The sequence below is a fragment of the Pinus tabuliformis genome, chromosome 3_2, assembly GCF_031772625.1.
Source record: "Pinus tabuliformis cultivar Carrire ecotype Pingquan chromosome 3_2, CPIR1, whole genome shotgun sequence".
Classification (NCBI taxonomy): domain Eukaryota; kingdom Viridiplantae; phylum Streptophyta; class Pinopsida; order Pinales; family Pinaceae; genus Pinus; species Pinus tabuliformis.
In genome coordinates this window covers 56,390,073-56,403,175 of record NC_142302.1, presented here as the reverse complement: position 1 = coordinate 56,403,175, position 13,103 = coordinate 56,390,073, and the positions used below count along the sequence as shown (strand labels likewise).

At 36.5% G+C, this 13,103-nt stretch overlaps 1 long non-coding RNA gene across 1 annotated transcript; it reads left to right on the top strand.

Annotated features, from left to right (window-relative positions):
* Positions 1–11,068: 11,068 nt before the first annotated feature.
* LOC149179778 (uncharacterized) lies at positions 11,069–12,374 on the top strand. Its single transcript, XR_016257407.1, has 2 exons — positions 11,069–11,262; positions 11,349–12,374. It is a non-coding gene; the product is annotated as an uncharacterized LOC149179778 (long non-coding RNA).
* Positions 12,375–13,103: the final 729 nt, after the last annotated feature.

Here is a 13,103-nt window from a genome sequence, read left to right as displayed (position 1 = left end):
TCACCTGCCTTTCCCTTCTTCCTCCTTCCGCCATATCGTTTTGACGTCGCCTGAGTCTCTGTTCCGCGTCTCTTTTCCAAACTACTCTGTCCTTCGCCACCTTCCCAAGTTTCCAATTGTCTGTCATTCTTCCTGCATCAAATCTTATATGGATACCACCACCTAGCTTCCGTTGCAGCAGATGATCGCCGCCGAACCTCTCACCTGTCGTTTCCATAATTCTCTCTGCTCCTCGTCTTGGTATGCGTACTGCTCCACCATCCGTCGCCATTGCTCTATTAATGATAGCCTTGATGTGTGGCGTATGCAGGCCAACTTCCCATCCCATCACTGCCTTAGACTGGCCGTATTTCTCCACCCCGATTGGGGTAAAGTTATTTTCATTTTTATTCAAAATGATATTTGTAAAATTAAATAAATTTACAAAATTATAATTTTTTTTGGTTTAAACATAGATATAATATTACTTTGGCCCAAATTTAATGAGAACAAACAGGAGCTAAATTGAAATCGTTGGACAAAAAAGCTTTCACTTCCCAGTAATTTTTATTATAAATCTCATTTTTATATGTGTTAAAGGGTAGTTGTCAATTGGTTCATATATTCAGAATCACTATTCGCGGACTCATGTTGAATCAAGAACCACAGTCAGACCTACCAATATCATAAACCTATGAACGCGGTTTCCCGACATAAAACATTGACTGGTTGGGTTGTGAAATACATTGACTTGTTGGGTTGTGAAATATTCACAGCGTAGGGGCAGGTCTTAATTTCATTTATAAGGGCGCACATTCCTTCACATTCCTCACATTTTTATAATGAAAAGCATAAAAAAAATAATTTAATTGACAACGGCAAATTATTTTCAAATTTCCTTTTATTTTTTCACAAACATAAAGATACTACTATGTCAAAGGCTGCATTAGTAAATGCATTACTCTTACACGTGTGATTGAGAAATGTAACTATATAAGATCATATTGCACAGGCCTTGAACTCAGCCACAATTTAACCAACTATAGCGACAAAACAAAAAATAAACATATAGAAATAATTACATCTTAATGAAATTGAAATAAGAATAAAAATATGAGGAAACAAAAATACTTATATTAAAAGTATATGGAAGGTCTCATTTATAAAATTAAAAATAAATTCTAGCTTATATAGGATGTATCAATGTAATTCTAGCTTATAAACTTCAGATTTGACCAAATCGCTATTCTATTGTCTATTAAAACTCTTTTGGAAAGCTTAGACTTCCAATATTTGCATATCTCAAATGATTGGAAAGCTCAGACTTGGCAGCAAAATTGATCTAAGATAGCTTCTTCTTTCAGTTATAAAACTTTGACAGTTGTGGTCCTCCAGCTTAACATATCTTGTGCAATATCCTGCAATGATTACATTCAATATGTTTCAGAAAAACTTCACATACAAACTTGAAAAATATGGTTATGCTTTCATTTACAAAAGTCAAATGGTATAAAACTAAAAAATTTCACTTACCAAAATGGTTCGTTCAAGTGCTCGATAGAGTAAGAAAATGATGGTACTAAACACTAAAACTTACTAGTTCTTTCATTCTATTTTCATAGTGGAAGAGGTTTTCGATTTTTCATCTCTTTCCATTCATCATAAATAGCATTCCAATCTACCTCATTTAGAGCATGAGGTGCACTGAGAGAGATAAACATTAACATATCCAATGTTTTTAAAGAAAGTATTGACCTATCCTCATTTTTTATCTGATTTAATTTTGAAAAACCTCTTTCACAAACTATTGTACTAGCTGGAATAACAAGAATTGCTTGCCATAGCTACATTAAGCATGGAAATCCTTCAAACCATTCAATTTCACCTCCACATAGATCCCATGCTCCAAACATATGCTTTTTTGGGTAATATTTATACATAGTACATATAAATTCATCCATTTCACCCATACATTTAATGTTGTCCACAACAAGCAAGCCTCCAACATTAAATTTTTCACATAAACATGTCAACCATCTTCTTGTTTAAGAGTCTCTATCATCCATATCCTCATAATAATTACGAGGATTGAAAAACTTTGTTGCATGAAAAATAGGTAAATCTGTGAACCTTGCATTTAGAGATTCAATCACCTTCATTACGAAACCCTTTCCCAGCATAATACAGTCATCTAGTGTCCCTGATCTTTGTGACTTTAGCAAACTCTCAAACCTCAATTCATGTACATGTACTATACCTGTGCAATCTGCAAACTCAAGAGTTCCTTGTTGTGTTTTACTTAAAAAGGATGATGTGTGCATTGCACCTGCCCCAAATGTGCCTCTTAGAAATTGCTTATGAAGCAAGCTAATAGTGATATCCAAAGTTGTTCCAATATATGTAATGTCAACATAATCCTCTTGAAATTTTTGATCCAGCTTATTTAACTCAATAAGCACATCTGCAAGTAAGTGGATACAAAATTGAACTTGAAATATTGTAGACATCTCATACATTTTTTTCTCCACTAACTCCCAGTCTCTTAACAAAGCAGGCATGAGCTTAACGAGTCTTTCCATGAATTTTCCTCTAGAAAGCCATCTAATGTGATGAATTTGTAACACTTCTAGCCTTTTGATTTGAAATGACTCCATTAGCTCTTTCAATTCTCCATGTATTTTAGTAGATTTCCCTAACCATGAATAGATATTGTTTGCAAACTTATCAATAGCTTGCAACTCTTCAAAATAAGATGAAGCATCATTTGCTGCTAATGCTTCTCGATGAGCTATATAATGGATATCTACTAAATGAGGGGCATGTCGATGAAGGTTAGTAGATAAACCTTCATGAATACCCCTCATGGATGATGCTCCATCAGATCCAAATACAACTAACTTTGTCATGGATAGAGTCATGTCTGCTAAAAGAGATGTCACAACATCATACATAGACTATGATGTTCCATCCCTAATTTGTAGCAATTGTGTGAATTTGTAGCACATGGACCTCTTCCTTCATTTGTCAAATATCTAATATAAACAATCAAATGTTGCACCATAGTCGGATCAGTGTTTTCATCAGCTAAAAGTGAGTAATATGGACTTTGGAAAATCTCATCTCTTAATTTTTTCCAATATACCTCCTTAGTAGCTTCTAGAAAGTCTTTTCTAAATGTTGCATTTGTATATGTTGAGTATTCATCTGTTAGAGGCATGTGAGGAGTGTTTTTATACCTATTCAAGTCACAAATTAACATATATACTTTCAAAGTTAAATAACGTATTGCAACAAAATACATGTTCTCAATAACTGATATAATTATCTCTTTCTAAGCATCAACCATTAGCTCTACTTGTTTCGTAATTGGAAGAGTACTCCATTTACTTTCTCTCTACAAGTTGCAAAGAAAATTTATGAGCCTCTAATGTTGCATGGATGTTTAAAGCACTAACTTGAAGGGTTGTGTGTCCATCTTTAGCAAATGGAGTTTCCCTTTTCAATTTTACACACCATGAACATTTTATTCTTTCAACACCATTAAAATATTTTACAGCATAAGCCCATGGAAATCTCAGCTTCCATTTGGACTTGAATGTTATTTTGTACCTCTTGGATGTTGGTTCCTCTTAAAGAAGTTCTGCACTATCTGATTCATGGTCCTCATCCACATGAGCATATACTTCATTTTCAGAAATATGCAGTTGATTAGAGCATTGAGAGATACCAAATGCATCGGAAAGTGAATGTTGTTTTAGATCCTTTTTGGGGCAACCAAGAGGTGGCATTTTACACCTATAATCAACAATACAAGAAATATAAAAATATAAATTAATATAAAAATACACAATATTCTTTGAAATAAAACAGTATAAAACAAAATTCATATGAAAACTAATGAAAAGCAACAAAATGGTCTCACACACATAGGTCTGTTGATCATTGAAAATAAAAATTAACATTGATCTTCATGGAAGGTTATGCACATTGCCATCACCAAAATGGAATTTCTTATATAACAAGGAATATCTCAAATTGTTTTTCAGTAATTGTAATGTAGAAGGCATCACGATTCATAAGGACAACAATCACATAAAAGGGGATGCACAAAGCACACCAGCAGTTAGTAGTTCGAGTGGGGCAAGTCTATGCAGCATCCGTCATGTATGGATACTTCTTGAGAAGAGTTGACAAACACTTCCAACTAGAGAAGAGCATGAAGATGATTCCTTTTGTCTCAAATGAAGAAATTGATGTTGAGCAGTTGAATTACACCCACCTAGAATTAGAAGGTGGAAATTGGCAAGATAATTCAGTTGTACAAGGTGGTGCAGCTGGATAATAAATAATGAATAAAAATCACGCACGATTATCTCCCAACACTGCTAACGCCAGATGATTGGGATAGCCATGAACATTCACATGCATGGTTCCATGATTGTTATGTATGTTAACAACTATATATGGTTGAGAGTGGAGGTGGGAAACTAGAAGTCCACATTTCAATGCTCAACAAGTGTACATTTCAATTTTATGGTTCTAATTACATCATACATAAAATTAAAGACATGCCTGTGTGTACATTTCAATGTTATGCTTCTAATTACATCTCAGATAAAATTACAAACATGAAAGAGTGTGCATTTCAATGTTATGGTTCTAAACATGCCAGAGCATGACAAGGCATTCATGACTCTATTTTTTATATAGTTATGAGCTATGTCATGTAGTGGAGCCATAAACATGTATGACATTCATGGAATCATAGTACTCCCTGTTATAATAGTACTCCTTTTATATGTTGTGCCTAAGATTTTACCAAATTTCTCACTCCAATTTCAAAGCATACATTTCCTATACTCGTTAATCATTTAATACATGTCTTAACAAACACATTACTTAACAAACACATTACATGATCCACAACCAAATCTCCAAAATAAGTATTATAAAACACTTTTTTCTAAATCAAAACATCTGGTTTAATTTAAACAAATTGAAATCCTCATCTCAACATTCATATTAAAAAATGTGTTAATCAAAGTAAATATTTAAATTTTACATAAAAATATATAAATAATTTGACACATATTTTGGAAATAGATTTATTAAAGTATAATTTATGGAAAGAAAATAATCACCGAGGCAAAGCACATATTGTTCCAATTAACTTGATGAGAAGATGAATAAAATTATAAAATATAGATTTAATTTATTTTTATTAAATTTTCTATAAACCATGGAAGTTCCTCTCACAATTTTCATGTTGAATGGTTTGCGATGGCGGGTGGGGGGATGGGAAAAATAAATGGGATACCTGTAAAAGGACTAGAAAACATGGAAGTCCTACTTTCAATAGGAATAGTGAACGGAAGTCCCCTGCTAAGAAGCAGGTGGCATAAGCATGGATATCATAGGAACAACTATGGATGGAAACTAATAGATTGATGTATGTCCCCAGATGGAGAATCTAGGAGTACTAGGTAAATTTTTATAAGCACTAATACCACTCAATGATGAAAGAGGAAGAAGTGAAGTGGCTCCTCCTATTATGGTTGAAGGTGAGGGAAGGGGCATTATATTCACATTGACCTAGTGATGCCTGACATTGTAGGGAAATGGTGGAAAAAGGACAAAGAGTCTAATATTGTAAAGTTGACTTTTGTAATACAGTTCCAAATGGGTCAGTTAAAGGAGGGTTGAAATAAGGTAAATTAGTATCATCCACAGTCTCAACCTTAGGACTACCTCCTAAACTGGTGGTGTGTGCCTCAAGGTGATTAAGGGGAGTATTATTTGATGATAAGACTCATTATTCAATAGTGGGTGGCTCTTCCTCAATGGGATAAATACTACATTTCCTTTGTGACCGATGGGTTCTTAGTTCAACCATGATGCTAGAGCTAGAGCACGACATAAAGAAAAAGAGAAAGCTAAAGTTGACTCTATACTAATGACCAAAGAGCACACAATAAAAAAAAAGTCTTAAGTTAACAACTAGAAAACTAGATATTACAGAAGGGACCTATAAAATCCAAGAATCTTGAGGTGATGAAATCTCCAAGGCCTTGAGCTCGCTAAGGAATGATAAGTAGTTACCCAAACTTCTCGATATCAGCCAACTGAGCAACACCCCCAAGGAGCACAAGTATGGAAATTGACATCTTCCTCAAGTATCAGGGGGGCTTCCCACTCATAATCACCTAGGTAATATATCTTAAAGACCAGCCACTAAGGTTACTGCCTCACTACCAAACAACTAGAAGAACAATCATGGGTTGGGATCATATGTGTAGGTAGGGTATCTATGCTCGCAAACTTGACAAGGGATTGTTCACAGTGAACCATGTGTGTTCATGAGATCCCTGAATGCACATAATCCAATAAGCACCAAAAAACCAATGAAGCGAGGTTGTCACTCAACTAGCCTCTGACATGACCTCATGCTTGACTCCTATGTAAGAGAAGTTTTCCTCCAAGAATCTAATGTGGTGGTGGATTTGCAACTCACTTGTAGAGCCAATTTTTCTTTTGTGGCATTCAAGAGTTCATTCTTCAACTCTATTGTAAGGCTCTACAATCCTAAGCATGCTAGTTTATTATAAATAGGAATGTATAATAAATTTTACTTCATGTTCATTATTAAGGTTGTTATTTACTCAAAGGGAGATGTGTCCTACAACTTAGGTGATATTGTGACTCTTTCATGCGTAGTAGAAGAATTATAAATGAATGAAATCAATGCAAGTTTCAATGAATTCTATCTAAAGAAGGGAAAAGATCCTTCTTTTATTTTTTGTTTCAAATGTGAAAACAACCAACATGCATTAATCAAATTTTCACTAATGCACAACTATTAAATGCATCTACATCTTCTTCAATGTAATTATTTCCATGATGTTAAAAAAAACTCTTTTCCCTTTTCCTTTTGTTATGAGACAATAAAATGCTTGCAAGAAATGCAACAATGTTTTGTTTTCTTAATGAGAAAAGAAACAAAATGCGAACAACATTCATAAGCATTCACTCAATGTTACCACAACGATAAAGATAATGGGTGCAACTTTTCAACATGTGCATGAAAAGTCAAACTCAAAGGGAAAGAAACTTTAAAAGTAAAGCCAAAAAATCCAAGATACCAATAAGTGCTTAAAAGAAACCAAGAAGATAAATTAAACATGAACCGAAATGCTTCTTAACAATCGAAAGAAAATAATGGACTTGTTCAAAAGTCCATTATTATTTGAATTAGCTAAAACCCTAACCAATTAAATATAGACTTGTTGATCATTTGAGTAAATGAGTCGGTGCTATAAAATCAGATTTTTGACATTTTTTTCATTATGAAGCTTTGGAAGCTCAAAATTAAGCGTTCACGAAAAAACTCTCTTACTTAATACACCACAAGAAATGGTTGTATTTCAGATGTAGCATTGAATTTGCTAGTGGTTTTCATTTTTTAATAGCTTGTTTTTGTCCATGGAATTTCCCAAACTCTTTTTCTGGTTGAATGTATATTTCATTTTATGTCTTTGGAACAGAGGTAACTATGTAACCATTTTTTGGATTTTCCTAAATTCTTTTGAAGTTGAGAGCATATCTCATTTTCTGTATATCTAGTGGAGGATTGTAAAAATTGACCTGTTGATTGCTCAACACGCAAGGGACCATATCTATGATGGAAGAATCTGTGTAGGCAACAATGCATCTGCAGTATCAAAGTCTCTGAATAGTTGCATTTATGAAGATCTCACAATGCTTCAGGAAAAGGTTTGCAGTTCGAAACTTCAGCCTCCTTAAAACCCCCCTTGCCTGAAGGACGGAGATGAGAAATCTCTGCCTAGAGAATGCGTTAAGCTCTTCATCATGCTTGTTTTCATGGTCTCTGCCTCAGTTGCAGTCTTTGTCCCCGAAGCTCCGACTGTTCTACGTTCATACCTTCACAACTATTTTCTTCTCTTATCCACCGGCCTCTATGCTTCTGCCCCTTGGCTATTCAAAGACTTCCAGGGCACTTTCGAATCCCATGGAGTCAAATTCACATGGTACTAGCTGGGACTATAGTTGGCCTGATCATCTTGGCTCTGAGGTAATTTAGTCGTTTCATTCAGGAACCCAAATAAGCCAAGCATTTCTGCTGCTGTAGAAGTCATTCAGGATATTAAAGCTGAAACTCCAAGTGAATCGAGAAGCAGGGAACCTACTTCGCCAGAGAAGACTCCCTCTTCTGAGAAACAGAACCCTCATTCGAGAACCAATCAAATGATAGCTCATGCCCTGGAAGCCCATTTCCAACCCTGAAGTGAACCTCGTTTTCAAGTATTTATCTCCAGCAGAGATGAGTACTACAGAGAAAAAGTGACTGATGTGTAGTCTTTTTTAACAATAGATGATGTTGTGCAGAGGCCTGAGAGAAGATCTGGAAAGAGCATGGTGTCCACTGTGATACTGATCACAGTTTCCCAAGTGATTCTGTGGGTTCTTCTCCATCTGGAAATTTTATGGTCGATGAAAGAGACGCTTCTATAGGGGAGAAGCAAGTACAAGTAGGCACTATGCCATTGAGAGGGTCTACCAAAATTTGAAATCATGCTTTGTCTCCTCCCTCAGCTGGTTGAATGCTTATATAATAAAGGGGGTGATAATGACACCATTATATCTTTGTCCACCAGTTTAGAGTCCCTTCATCATGTGTGGGCACATTTTCTTGCTAATGAAGACTGTATAACAGAGTAAGAGAATGGAATTTCTCATCTATTTTAGGATATAAAATTTGTAGTCTTTTAAATTGGGAATTAATTTGTGGGTGTTTGCAGCTAAGCAACACCATGGAAGAGGGATGTATGCTCTGTAATTTTTACTGAATACAATATTCATTCAGCAGAACAACAAATCTCTTTTATTATATTTTAAGGTGTTGTATTACAGCAAAAGCTATTCTCTGATTCAGTATTTTGTACAGATGTGGATTGTAGGAATATGCCAAGAGGTGGATTCCTGAAGCCACAATGAATGATCTGTGCTTGCAACATTTTATTTCTCCTTCTATATAACGAATTTTCTCCACTCTCTTTCTGTGCAATATAGATGATGCCTTCTGATTTTTTTACAGAAAAAAAATAGGATTGGTGCCAAGAGACCAAATAGAAGTGATGCCAGTGGCAGTGGCAGCTGCAGAAAATTGGCTTTAGATGGAAAGACTGATGGCAGTGGTAGTAGCAGAAGGTTGAATTTACATGGGAAGACTTTTGAATTTGAATAGAGTAGAAAGAGGAGTGGGACTGGGAAGGATTTCTGAGGGAAGTAAGTTTTGGGGTGGTAAGTCAAGATTTTGAGCCAAAAAAAACCACCAACTTAGTAATTTGAAATACTGGATTTATGACCCTTTTATTGTGATTGAGGGATTTAAGCGCCTTGATTGAAACACTGAATTTGCTTCATCGCCATTAGGATCATCAAATATAGCAAGCAATCCAACATTCTTCTCTTCCATATCTGGAATACCTCGCCATGTTATGTTGAGGTCTACAGTAAAGAAAGTTAAAAGTTTAATTGTTTTCCAATTCTGACTAATTAACCACAATCTTCTAGTTCCTTGAATGTTCCTTGAATGACATCTTCATTGGAGGCTTGCTTGCTTGCTTCCAATTTACCATAGTTGGGGTCACTATATCAAGTAACTGAAGTAGGACCCATCCATTTCTAACATATTGGAAAAGTTGGTTGATAAATGTGTCAATACAAAGATTATGATCCACAAGAAGAAAGCTCCTTTCTCCCCAGAAACTTGCACATTGTCTTTCATCATCTTTGCAAAGAATATCTTTCCAATGATAAACCATTCCTTTTCTAGAGGAGATGAGCAAAAAAGGAAAGGTTGAGATTTGGAGGGCCTTCAACAATATTATTTGGAGAGAAATAGCTTGTACACTCCAGTTTTTCTATCTGTTTAAGAACTAGTTTTTCACTTGTCAACCTGCCACTAAATCTACATTAGATATCACTGCAGCCAAGCTTGAGTACATTCGTTTCATCCTACTGATTTTCACTTTCATGAATTAGTGCATTTATGATAGATACTTGCTTAAATTGTGTACCACAAACCATTGATACCACCACACTACAATTTGCTATGATAGATACTAGATCAAATTGTGTACTACAAACCATCGATACTACCTCACTAGAGTACGCATTTTGAATTGAGGTTTTTTTTTTTTTTTTTCCATTACCTCTTACAAACATTCTATAACCAAAATTCTTAGGTTCAATTCCTAAATTTAAGCATCAACCCACAAGAAGATTAATTCAATATTGCACATCAAATATGATACAAATAGTGTCCTCACAAAAAATAATAATATACAAAGGGCTACAGTGAGATATTACAACAACTAATACAAGGCGAAGGAGGGACACAAATTGAGTGAATATCTGGAATTCGCCAACCTGTTTCCCTGCATGGTGGATGATGAAGCCAACAAAACTCTGTCCAGGTTGGTTTCCATTGAAGAGCTCCAGGGTGTTATGAAAGAAATGGCCAGGGACAATAGTCCCGATCCAGACAACTGAATGATTGAGATTTTTTCTACATTTCATAGGCTTTATGGGGATGGACTTTGCGTGTCACATCTCTTACTATATAAATTTTTTTATTTATTTATATGCAGACCATGTAAAACCAACTTGTCATTTACACGCTTCCTATCTCGAAATTACCGCATACAACATAATGTTAACATATTGCATTACCCATAATCCAACTGTATAAATGTAATTCATGTATTCGTATCCCAGCACTTTATTACGATGGGATATTCTGATATGATTTTGGGTTGGTCGCATTGACTGTTAACTGGGTTACTTACCTTGTGACCCTACCCAGCACGCAATGTATTAAACAGGAGCAGGGTTAGGTGGTCCGACCGCAGACTCTGCAGTTGCCAGGTCACCTGGTATCTTAATGAAGTTAGTCCGTTGCTCGACAGGTGGCATATCCGACCCACCAAGCCATGTGACCGCTTGGCCTTGGGCACTTTGGATACTCCGCCATGGATTCCCGCCAAACATCGACGGCCAGGATCTGTGCTTTAGATCTAATGGTGGACAGAGGTTGAGGGTTTTAGCGCGGCTCAAAACTCCACCAGAGCGAGCTCAGAATCCATTCTTCACATTTCTCTCCGACCTCTCCGGTGCTCTGGTGCCCGAACAAACCCTCAGACATCATTCTCACCTCTTGCTCGTCCTCAGAACATGTATCGAGCTTGCTATTACGCCTGCAAGGTAAGGGTTGAAGGATTTACATTTTCGTTTGCATTCTGTATGATGAATTCTCTTGTCTGGTTATAACGATGTTCTTTTGCTGCAAGGTACGCAGACGGGTTCGGTTCGGCCTTTCCGGTAACGCCACAGTCTTGGAGTTCAACCTTACTGTTCCCTGGCGGCCGCAGGTGAGTTCCACTCTCGGAATACCCCTTGCTTTGAGCACTAGAGTTTGCATAGAACCTCGTTTAATACAGTCGAGGTTTTGAATGTGGCAGCCCACCGCTTGAACGTTGGTTGCCCCTTTCGAATCACTTGAGGTATTTACAGGCGGACCCCTCCGTTGCATACCTTTGTTATCTGGTTAGATGAAGGCTCGACACCGGGAGCGCCCACTCCACGGCGGCCCGTGTACCTTGGCACTTCTTTCTATAGTTTTGGTTAGGGTTTAATTACCCTGAGACATTTATAAGTTCTGGGTTTTGTCTGTAATGAATAATGGATGTTTGTATAAGACCGTGTCTTATTGTTCAGTCATGAATATAACTCTGGTTTAATGTTGAAGTCTTTTATTACCACTTTCAGTACTTATGTGTTTTATGCCCGCCCAGGGTTCACTTCTAAGGTATTGCTTGCTACAGCTTATGTATATATATATTTTTGTATGCCGAGCGTGGCTTTGTTCGAGCCCTTTGCTTACTGTGAACTGCACATTCTTTTACTTGCCGTGTACTAAATGTCTTTCTGTTGAACTGGTTGTAAGCTCACGGCCGGTATTATAACTCTCTGTTGTTGCTTCTCTGTTTCGGTTGCATTCAGACTTTGTCTAATGGAAGGTTACCCGTCCCCGTGACGGCAGACTCTTGTTTTCGGCTCCATATACGATGTAGTTTCAGGGTAACACTAATACTCGAAATGGTCGTTACAATGGCATCTGGTTATGAATCTACCATTTACAGTGTTCTGCCTTTCTATAATCGCCTTTCTGTATGTTCTTTCTTTTATACATTAAGCATGCATGAGTTGTTGTTACAGGCATAAATATAACTTCCTCGTGCTGTCGTTACATTATCTTAGTCATTTTCTTTGTGGAACTAAGTTCCTCGGTGACAGTGGCTACGGCCATGGCTATATTCTATAGCAGGTCGTGCAGACGAGACATGGTTCCCGTTCTGTATACTGGAAGGGTATTCGCATTCTTTCCTTTTATCTAGATGGTATATTAAACTCTTGTTCTCAATCGTATTTACGGATATATGAACATGTTGATTCCAGCCTGTTAACAAGTAATAGTTTTTGGACCTACCGCCAGCGTCCATGCTCAGGCTTCCATGTTTCAGTTTCTTTATATATTAACATGTTTTAAACTAGTTTGGGTTGCATGCAATCTACCAGTAACTAGGTCTGTTACTTATTTGCTATGCGAGACAATCTTTCCTCTTTGACTGTATTGCATTATATCATTCTAGTATATTTAAACTCTGCTGTTATTTGGAAACTGTACCGTATAGCTTAGTATCAGTATAGCAGGTTCTGGTTATTGTCCAACATCTACAACCTATCTGTATTCAGTCTATATCTAGACAGTATGCCATTCACAGCCTGTCTTATCCAGATTATGTCCAGACAGCTATACTACACACAGTCCATCTTTACTCAGTTTATATCTAGACAGCCATGCTTAATAATAAGGTAATCCCTGGAATAAATACAGTATCAATTAATCACTGTAATTCCTAATGCACCTTTCTCTTTTAAATTTCAACAGGGACTTTGTAAATAGAAACCGTACCTGGTTCTCCCGAATCAAGTGCAGGTGTCTAAACAAGTCTTTGTACCTTGATTATGCTCGTCCACCCAGC